Here is a 12,038-nt window from a genome sequence, read left to right as displayed (position 1 = left end):
AAACAAGTGCTCCACCACCGGTCTCTGCATTTCCTGTGTACCCTCTTCGCATGAGATCTCATTTAAGTTACGAGTGCTCCAATTAAATTTCAGTCAACCTGCATAATGTCTCAGAGCCTCTCTCCTCCCCGACTATGAGTAACTGGTGTAGCCATGCTTCGAGAAGTATTTTTAGCCCTTGCATCATATTATATAGCTGGGCGGTCAAATCAAGTCAGATTTATTTATAAAGCACTTGTCACACAGGGCTTTGTCACAAAGACCTTTGCTTCAAAGAAAACAAATGACACACAAACAAATATTAAAACAAAAGCCAATAAAAGACAAAAGCAAGAGCACCCAACTCCAGAGTTGGGATGTGAAAAAGTGTGCCTGTCAGCACGAGTATGATAACATAAGCCGTTCTCAGGAGACTTGCCAGACTAACATAGACCATAAGAAAGCAGCCATAGAGAAAATAATGGCTTTGTGTAGGAAGCTTTTATTGCTTAATGGGCGTGTAGTCTGGAGCAAAGTCTGACACACTGTCTGAAATGATGAACTGGGTGGACTGACATGGAGACCTGCATAGTGCGAGTGGAAATTACTGCCCTGTACTGGATTATAAAGCATCTTAAAGCTACAGCAGACAGGAGAGAGAGAGAGAGAGAGAGAGAGGAACAAAATGAAATTGTCTATTTTAGACCAGCTATAGCAACAAACCTCCACACTCTCTCAAACACTTGCAAAGACACATCTACATACATTCAACCAGTCTAGCTGCAACTGCAGGATATCAACACATGGCCAAAAACATCTCTAAAAGTGTGCATCACATGAGGTATTTAGACTCTGTGAACTGGGTAATGTGATGTGATGGATTATGAAATGTCCTGCACTTACAATAAACACTTAAATTGCTTACATGTAGCATTAAATCAGTTTTAACTGTCACTGAAAAGTGTTTGATGAAAAATAAAAAAAGATCGCAAATTCACTTTTGAATTGTGGGCTCTGAGATCCACAGAAGATTCTGTCTCATCAGCTTTAATTTGTTGGTCATTTTGGTTTGTCACCGGACAAAACAGGCACATGCCGATTGGTGTCTGTAGCTATTTAACAAAGTATCAAACTCTCAGCCTATTTTCATTTTCATACGCCATGTTTCACGTTGCATAATTATGGATTCTGATTTGGCTCGTTTTCAGTATGTCGCCTACACAAACCCACGCTTGCGTATCGCATGTGTAGGCCAAGGCTGACTACAAAGCACTGATTTTCTGTGCACTGCAGTCCAGCTCAGTGGTGTCTGTGGAGTGTTGGTGCAAGTGGCTGACACACTTTATATCGTTTTGGGTGCACACGCTCCTGCACGCAGCACCGGTCGTTGTTGATGTTTCTAACGAAGTGAAAACAGTGTGAGGAGTGGGGAGGGAGGAGTAAAAGGTACACGAGCGGGAGAAGAGGAAAGAGGAAGAAAGGAAAAGTATAACAAGGAAGAATGTAAGGAAAGAAGGATGAGAGAAGGAGCAGGGTCGGGGAAGAAAAATTAGTGCAGGTGAGAGATGAAGAGGGAGGGCGAGAGGGGAAAAAAAGGAGTGAAAGAGAGCTAATAGAGGGGGTTGAGGGTGTGGAAAACAAAAAGGTGAAAAACAATTAGAAGAGGTGAGAGAGATGCAGCGATAGAAAACAACGAGGTGTTGCAGAGAGCAGTGTTTTATCAATCCTTTAAAGTAATAGTTACGTGAATCTACTGAGATCACACTTCAAGGGATATGGATATTACACAGGTGAGGATGAGTATTGATCGACTCACAGCACCAGGGTGTAGGGATATCCCAAGGTGGGGAGGTAATCGACATGTCTGGGCCATACTTGTGTAGTGTGAAAATAAAAGCCCTATAATTGGTCATTCTCTGTGGACCGCTTCGGGCAGAGGTTAGAACGAATTAAATGCACCAGACACCTTTGCTGGAATGGATGCTCATGGGATCCAAAGAGAAAAAAAAATACTTTTTTAATAAACTGTTCATAATTCAAATAGGAGTTAAACAGGGAGTACATTTTTCAAACAATTGACAACTGAACCTTTTAATAATCGGATTGAATTTCCATTTTGGTTGACTCACTAAATAGCTGAACAAAGCAGAGATATGAGCAGTGATTCATGACTCCATCATGAGTTTATTGATTAACTGATCAACTGACTGACTGACCAACTGACTCAGCTGGACTGATTGGTTGGTGTCTTATATATTGGTCCAAAAGTGGACAAATAACAAATAAACTGCATTTATCATATGAGGGTTTTTTTGCATTTGCATTTGCATTTTTTGACTAATTCTGTCAGACCTGCAACCTATATCATTTTTTTATGTTGTACCTCAAAACCTAGTGATAGTAATTTTGTTTTTGTCTCGAGTTGCAGGAAGTGCTGCCCATGTAAACCCACAGTGCCTGAAATTGATGTCCACGTATCACAGGCCGAAAGGGGATTCCTGCTGTCATCTCACATCAAATAGAGAAAAAAAAGCCTCTCATTGCTCAGGGAGCAGAGCATCTCTATTTCAAAATATGCATGTACATATCCACAAACGTGTGTGAGGTAAAGCTTGAGCTCATCCAACAAGAACACTAGATTGAAGCAGGGAGTGCGACGTGAAAGGGTTGTGTTCTTGAGTGTGTTAATGTGTTCATGTATCTCTCTCTTTATCTGTGTCAGGAGATTTATTGCCAAAGGTACCTCTGAGCCACAAATAGCAGCGCTCTGGCCCCCTGAATTGATACAGCAGATGTTCAATCAAGAGACAGAGAGGGACTGCTGGGCGACAAAGCCTCCTGGAGTGCCGGTAAAATCCTGTTGCTTAACTCGAAGATCCCTCCATTCTCTGGTGCTCGTCTCTGTCATCTCTCTGTCAAGCTTTGTGCCGTGACTGTGAGTCTGTGTTTCAATTCCCTGTGTAGAAAACAGTGCATCAACTCCAATTTGTCAAATCAGTATGAAATTATGCAGGAGCTACACGCCTCCTGCTGTGTTTACTTAAGCAGCGTTCCAACATAATTACTGTCATAATTTTGATTGTTGTTGAGAGAAAGACTTTTCGTCAGTGTGGCTGTTTAGTTCAGCGTTTCTCAAACGGGAAGACTGGACGCTGATGAGGTATTCTGAATGTCACAAACTTAATCATTCATCAGCAAAGAATCATATTATACATAAATCACCTAATACCTAAGCTATTATCAGTAACTGATTTATGCCTGTCATCATCTAAAGCATTAGTATCAAAATCACATTATTGCACATTATTACAGAGTGCTATATACACAGTAATAAATAAAGATGGCAGGAGAATAATCAGTCAAAAAAATAAAATAACAAATGTAAAACAACTAAAAGATAAAATACTGGAGAAAAGTAGCACATAAAGTAGCACATCAAAGGAGTAAGAGATAAAATTCTTTAGAAACACACAAGGTTTGTGTTCATGACCTTTCTGGAGAGGTGAAGCTCAGTGATCAATGCTGCTGGTACTTGCCCTCAGTTTAATGTATTCATTAGTGTGTGTGTGTCTACACCAACCTTGATCCGACAAGCACAATCTGAGCATAGCACTTCAGCAAATGAGAAAGTGGGGCCTTTTTTGTCCAATAAATGATCATCTCCAATGTGGCCATGAGCTCTGCCTCAGTGTGATGTTTCTACGGCAACCCACACTCCTGTCAGTGGCTTACCTTCCCTTCTAGCACATGAACACACACGCATACACACACACACCACAAGTGAACTCATGATAACACAGAATCCAGATTCAAAATGTGCAATATGTATGCACGTGTAATGTACGAAATGGCTTTCTGCAGGTTGCACGTTCTGTTTTTGTGCAGACATGCGAAGAGAAAAAAAGCTCATGCCTGGAGACACACACAGAAATAGTTTTCACAGTCACAGCCGGGACACAGGAACAAAGAAAAAACAAATCTAAAAATAAAAACGTACAAAGTCTTACCTTGATGAGGTGTCACTGAAAAATAATCAATGCTCCAATTCATCAAACCTACATTTTATTCAGCAATTCATTTCAGTTGCTTAAAACATAATAACATTTAAAAAAAGAGAAATATTCCACAACTTTTTCCACCAGGGTTTTTGGTATAGGTAGATGCATTAATCACCAAAAGCAGCTGCTAAAAAAATAATACATGACAGAAAAACGTCATACATGTGAGTTTTACATGGCGTGTAAAATATTCGCTACACTTTAATTGCTATTTTTATTTTCTGCGCAAGTTATCCATCACATGCATCAAGTAGAGCAAAATGGATTTCCACTGACGTTTTTTCCAGCTATTTAATTGAGCTGCCACTCACTGGTCATTCCCTTATTTCCCTCATAAATTAAGTCACAGATCAGAGTGAACTCTGGCCTGTGAGGCAGCAGGGATTGATGGTAATTTTCCCGTAACACAGCGATAAGCCCAACTGGAAAGAGGCCATCCTGCTTCCTTGTCAGTATAATGAAAATATTTTTTTTTTAAAAGAACAGTAAGAAGAAGTTTAAAGATTAATAAACTATTAACAGCTTTTTATCATATGATGTGACAAACTTACAGGTGGGGTTGTTCAAGCTATTAAAATGAAGACTCCAAGAGGCACCGCCATTGATGTGTCACATGTTTGTGGTAACCTAGCAACCCCAGAAGTGAAGTGGAACCATAACGAGCAGCATAACCGGGGTTCGAACTTGAGCAAAGAGAGTGTTTAAAATATTTGTAATCTCGCGATGATTTATCTCTGTTTTTTCATATGAAAATGCATTTCATGATGTAATATAACTTTGGCAATAATGCGTCATCCACATTTATGCCAATAAAGCATCTTTGAATTAATCTGAGTGAACTGAGTGAGAGAGAGAGAGAGAGAGAGAGATGAGCAGCGTCAGCACACAAATACTCATGCATGCATGTTCACATAGAGGCACTTCAGCGTGTGCTCACTTTAGAACGAAAGCTGAGGGGATGCAGAAGAGGATTTCATAAATAAAAAGCAGAAAAGAGTTCCTGTTGGTATTGCATGTGCTACACCCCATCGACACTTAAGGAGTCCATTTGTCATAGACTGTTTGTCAGATGGCTAACAAGCATGACACTTCAGGGCCAAAGAAGGTCGATAACAGCCTCTAAAGCGAATTACTCGTTCCACAGATACAGATAAGAGCTCTCAAATTAAAACCCTGGGACCAACGCTCTTTACTTGTGAAAACACCTGCTGACTAAGATTTAGTCCCATATCAGAGGGACTGACATATTCATGCATGCCTTCCTATTCTAACTGAAGAGGATTTAGAGGAAAATTTGAGTACAGAGAAGACTTTCTCGTCTTTTCACATCTATTTCTCTGTATAATGTATGAATTTGATCAAATATGAACAGACTTCCATGAATTTCCAATGGCAAAGAGCCATAGCAACAGTTTTGCATCTACAGTTCAAGTAAAAGTGACGAAAGCAAAACCTGAAGCAAAGAAATCCAACAAATTGTGTTACATTTGAAACTTGTGCCTTCGCTGGATACTTCATTCATCGTGCATACTAATGCATCTTTTCTGACAAATGAAAGTCAAGGAAATACAGACATAAGACTCACTGTGAGTTTGCTTCTAGGAAAACAAAAAACGGGTCATTGATGTCGCACGACGAGCACTCAAAAGTGGCAAACGCTGGGTAACGACGGGAGACAAGTTAAAAGACGGGTCCTTGTATTGTCAAAGTCAAACATACCCTGCAGTAAAGCAGAAGAATGACACGACAGACTTACTGTCCTCTCTCACAGTGTTGTTGGAAACAGTTTTAAGGGGTGTGTAGACATAAGAGCTGGTCTGACTCAAAGTGTAGCACTCACTACACACTATAATGTCTGTCTCATATCCTGAGGTTTTTATTTATTTTTTTAGTTGTGATAATTGGGAATGTGTATACCTAAATCCATACAAACAAAGCATGCTATATAAGTAAAAATGACAAAAGTTTAACATTTCACCAGCACGGCTAAGTTGTCACCTCCTGATACGGGAAGTAATATCCACCTCAAAATCAAAGCAACTAAATGAGGGGCATATAATGTCATAAATTATCTGTTTTTTATTTCTTATGTTGATGATGGTGGACTCGATTCAGATGGACTGGAGTTGGAGGAGAAGTCATGTGAGCCACAACTGCCTCAGACACTCAATGAAGTTGCAGCTCTAATCTATTTTGCATGGAAATCATAATTAATGCATGCATCGGTGGGCAAAAACATGCATTTCTTGGCTGTCTTGCTACGTTAGGGTACAGTGAGTTAACGCTAAAAGAGCTGTCATGTATAAAAATGTGTACAAGTACAGTCATAGGTAAAAGTCTTGGGACAGCAGCAGAGTGAAAATGTTTGTTGCTGTTTGGTGAAAGTGAGTCAGCGTTTAACACCTTGCATGACTAAAATGCTCTAAGTGCAGTCCATTGAGAAAAGAAGTGGGATAGTGCAGAGACCATTGTTATTTCTGCTGCACACAGAAAACATTTCAGGACCTTTGCTATCGACTATATTCTCGTAACATACTTTACAAGTATAAAATATGCAGTATGTTGTATATCAAATTACAACAAAGCTTTTCAGGCAGTCGGTGGTGGGTGCTTTTTGGTGAATAGCTATAAAAGATTAAGATGTGACTTCCACACACATTTAACAACCTGGAAAGTTAGGTTAGGCCGGGACAGGACAGGACTGGATTGAATGGGGATGGATTGATAGGTTAAGTTAAAGGGACAAAGGGACCAAGCGAGCTACTGTTACAGCTCAGCTGAGGAGGACACCATTAGTGTTTGCATCTTGCCCTGTCACAAGCGCTAGCCTCTTGTCCATGAGAAGATGTACTAGATAGGATTAGGGGAGGATATACTTTCCAAGACATGAAACTAAAATAATAGCTCCGTGCAGGTATTCAGCATGCAAAACCAGTCACTATGGATTCATTAGGTGGGTTCAAGTCTAGTCTGTCTCATTACCTTAGTCATCTCATCCCCTCTGTCTTTCTCATCTTTCTTATTTCTCCCTGATGTGTAGTGCCTAATAAAGCCAAGGTACAAAGGAAAAACACCCTCAACTTTCCCTCTACAGGCCTCATTTAAAGACTAATTTAGAAATGCAACACGCTAACGATGATTTTTTTTTTTTTTTCCAATCTCTCTTCCAATCCCTTTTGATGAAATGGAAAAACCACAAGCCACAATACAAAGGATACCATCACTGTGAGGGCTCACTATTGAATGAGTGAGCTGAGAGGATTCAGATTATAATTAAAGATTACACTAGTTTATCCAGGAATAGAACTTGTGATCTCGCGGTGAGCCAGGGAGACCACTCAACAAGCCAGTGTGAGTACTTTACAGCCCTGTGGCAAGTATGAATATTTGATCAGCCAGTTGCAGATTTCAATATTTGATTAGCCTGTTGCAGGTGGGTGAGATGTGAAACATGGATATTTCAGTCCCCATGTGTCGTTTACTCTTACATCGTTCAATATTTTTCTAGCAGCCTGTAGGCTTACTGTGATAACCTCTGAATTGCTAACGGACGCTAATTGATGGTGTTTTTCCTAGCAGGCAGTTCATTGGGTCTTGTGAGTATTTTATAAGCAATCAGAATAGATTACCAGCCTACATATTGTAGTCATTTGGGGGAGGGGGGGGGGGGACTGCTCATATGTGTTGTGTATTCACTGCTGTGTGTGTTGCCTGCTCTTGCTCTTGCACACTCGCACACACACATGTACAGACGACAACACTACTCTGCTTTGATGCTTTGGCTGGACACGTCAGCAGGAGCAATGAACTGGATCTTGCTTGCCTGCACACACACACACACACACACACGGATGTACTGTTCTACCTTGTTGTGTCACGACCTTACATCGTTTTGTGACTATGGCACACACTCTTCATGGTCTAACATGGGCGATGGCCTGGAACGTTCATGACTCTATCATACACACATCTCAACAGTCAGGTTATGGGCTTAAGTGTGAGCACTGGACTGAAACATCCCGTATGTATGACACACACATGCACACACAGCTATAGCTGTGTGAGAGGCAGGGCCGGGTATCGGTATTCAATACCTTTAAAATATCGATCGAAATAAGCCAGTAGGGGAGACCGGGGACAGTTGCAACACTTTTTGCATTTGACTCTGTTACTCAGAGACGGTTTGGATTAGACAAACCAAATTTTTATACAATAAACTTACATCTGTCTGTTAATAGTCAAAACCATTTAAAGGTGATTATAGAAAGTACATTCTTCACAATTTCTATTTGAAAGTAAGAAGTCAGATGTTGCAACAGACCACGGGCCCTTGGACAGTTGCAACATTGTTTGGGGATGGTTGCAACATGTAACAAATACAATATATTTCAGTGTGAATGAAAGGATTATTATCAAAAATGCAAGTTATAATTATATCACAGCGTTATTTATTTTTCGGCTTTGATCAGATGACAATTATAGATTTGTCTAGATGAGTAGGCCTTATGTGCACATGTCACAGACTCAAACGGATACAAAATACAGTAGGCTTTCAGTGACATAGGAAGAATGGAACAATTTATGAGGCAATTAACTTAACTTAACTTATTTTGCCTATTGTCAGTATAGATATTCATTATGCAAAATTGACATTTGAGAAAACTGGACTGTAATTTGAATATAAAAACAATACTTGTAATATTAATGCATAGTATGCATTAATATTCTCCCTGTTACAACTGTCCCCAGTGTCCTCTACCAAGTGGCATCAAAACTTCTCCAGTCAAACAATACCTTATTTCCACCCATTTTGTAGCCAGATGTGTTTTTGCTTGCAGCCAATCACCAGAAGTGTTTTTAGATTTAATGAGAGGTCCATTATCGCAGGAGCTTTGATACACACGATCTGTGGTGTGCTGATGACAAGCATGATGTGATGGAGATAACAAATGAAGTAGTCTTTTGGTATCAGTACTACTTCAATGGTAATTTAACTGGGAATTCTTTAAACAACACCCAGCCCTACTGAGTGGTGTGTGGTTGTAGTTATGGGATGATGGTTCAGGTGACACCCAGCGGGATTTGTGGCACTTAATTACCTTATGCAGGGAATATCATTAATTAAGATTATTATTTGATTTAAACAATATATATGAAAAAAAACTAAATTTTGCTGCCCACCATCAGGTGAATATGTGGTACAACAGAGGCTTTAACACTGAGTCTCACCTTTGATGTTTGAACACATGCTATGTTAATCAGTGTAGACACAAGGGGAACTTTCCTTCCCTGCAGGCAACACACACACACACACACACACACACACACATTAACCTTGATCTACCTTGATCTTTGTGGACGTCATCATGGGTTCTCCCTTCATTCCTGTGACAAACAACACACACACACACACACACTATACCTCTGCTCTCATTCTCGAGCAATGGACTGGAACTAACATACACATTCCTGCGGCTGTCACACACACACACACACACACAGAGGGAGACAAAGAGGACACGTGCACACAAACATGCACACAACCTTGCTGCTGTGTTTGTTGAACACAGAAACACACAACCTGACACACACACACACACACTATGATGTCTGACTCACAGAAACACACACTCTCTCCCTATATAAATGAATCACTTGGAGTCTATGCAACCACACACACACACACACACAATACACTGTACTACCTCAATGCTCTCATCATTCACACCAACACGTGCTTCATTCGTCTCTGTGGCTGACTTCATAGGTCAGCTCTGCGACAGCGGCCAGCGTCTCCTCCGCCCTCGTGATCAGAGTTCGATGACCCACGTCCAGCTAAGATGACTAAAAACCACATTTCAGTTACGCAATGTGTACATTGGAAATAAAATCAGATACGCAACACACAAACGATTTAACGGCATGTAGAAGCAGAAGATGACAGACAGCTGGCAGCCTTAGATACTTGATTCTGTTTTCTCTAGATTGATAGATTCTGGATTGCAAGTGAGCAACTTGGAAAACATCCTCATTTACCCACCCACATGCTGACAACAACTCCACCTCTTCATCTTATTTTCTGGCTTCTTTTTCACCCCTCTGTCCCAATGAGGCACAAACCCTCACTCACCTCCTACTGCCCAAACGCCTGCCCTCTTGACCCTGTGTCCTCTCAGCTTAGTCTGTGTAAAAGCTCCCAACCTCCTTCTTTTCCTTTCCCGCCTCATCAACACCTCCCACTCTCAACCCTTCTGACGTCAAGAACTGCAGAATTTCTTTAGGATTAAGGCTTTGGATAAATAAATGTGCTGTACTGTGTGGCAAACCAAGATGAGAGCAGCTCTCCTAAATGACCCATGTACTGGTTCAAAATGTAATTCAGTTCTAATTCAAACAGACTGAATGGCAGACAGTTAGTTTTATGGAAACAAACAGTTAATCTAATCCACTTAAATTCATCAATTTAAAGTTGCAAGCTTTCAGATGTTGTGTCCTGTTATTGCAACCTTACAGCATTCGAGCTCTTAGATGTTAGCCAACAATCAGGAGACGAATTTCTTAAACATTTTAATATTCTTAGCAAGTTTGCAAACTTATACATATTTAAATTGTCGATCTGGGATGGAAAACGAGAAGAATAGTTTGAAATTGGACTTTTATTTTCCAGTTTGCATGAATATTTTAGATGGGTTAAACTTCATTCATCCATAAATTAAGTTTCTCCTTCCCAGTGCCCTCATGAAATATACATGCATGCAACATGTGTGTCTTCAATCATGTAGACACACAAGTTTACATACTAATGTTGCAGCAGACTCTCCTGCTTTCACACACTTTTGGCTCAGTATGACTCCATCCTGTCAAGGACATTTACACACACGCTTGAACCGAAATGTGCACACACACACACACAGTTTTGACAGTACAATGAACCGACAAGTACAGGCAAAGTCACAACCTTTATTGTACTCCTCTGACCAGTACATGGACCCTCACAGTAACATACACAGCTCTCTTGCTTCTGCGGGCAGTGCTCCAAATCCTCCTCAGTAAAATTCGGCATCTTATTTTGTCTTTTGTTTCCGAGATTCCTCTCCTCTTTTGTCTTCCCTCTCGTCAGCTTTTATCTTGTCGAGCCTCTCATTTTCTTTCAAATCCTCTTTTCTCCTTTTCTCCTGGCTGTCTCTGTTGTCTTCGTTAGTCTGCCTCACATTGTGGTGAAACAAGTTCCACTCTGATCCAGAACTCCACCACGGGCTGAATTCATCGGCTTATCCAGTGTGTGTGTGTGTGTGAAGCAAGTTGTGAGTGAAAAGTGTGTTGTGAAAATGGAAAGCAAGGGGGGGGGAGGGGGGAGAGGAAATTTGTGTACGTGACCTCCTTTCCTGGCTGCCTGACAGAGTGGCCAGAGTGCTTGGATTGGGTGGTCGTTGCAAAGCACTCAGCCGTCCATCGACCGACAGCCATTGATCTGCAAAATCCAATGACTCACTAGCTGCTCGGAATGCATCCCACATACTAATACATGCAAACGTGACCGCTATGTGTAAACAAGCGCACATGCGGACACTGACAGGATGACTTGCCACTATAATTACTGATTAATGTAATTACAATGCACAACTTGAATGAGCATAATGAGTCCAGAATATATAAACACCGTTACTGTTTCAGAGACTGCAGTAAATGTAGATTACCAACCCCAACCCACACATACTAATTAAGAGAGCAATATTGGAAACTAGAAGCAGAATCAAAAAACTGTCTCTGCATTTCTAATTAAGATATTTATTACTGGGGTTTTTTTTCCTTCTTCTTGTTTGTTGTCTTCTTGAACTGTACGAAAATCCTCAGAGGGATGGAAGGGACGGGACATTTTAATGTGAACGTTACGTACTTTATGTTTATGCTGAAGGGAGGTTACTCTGATTTGTTTTTTCAGACAGCAGAGAAGGATCTTCTGACTTTTCTTGATCCTTATCCAGGATTTATATGTGACTT

This window comes from Scatophagus argus, chromosome 11, assembly GCF_020382885.2.
Source record: "Scatophagus argus isolate fScaArg1 chromosome 11, fScaArg1.pri, whole genome shotgun sequence".
NCBI lineage: Eukaryota > Metazoa > Chordata > Actinopteri > Scatophagidae > Scatophagus > Scatophagus argus.
The sequence above is the reverse complement of the archived record's forward strand: the minus strand, read 5'-3'. Positions refer to the sequence as shown.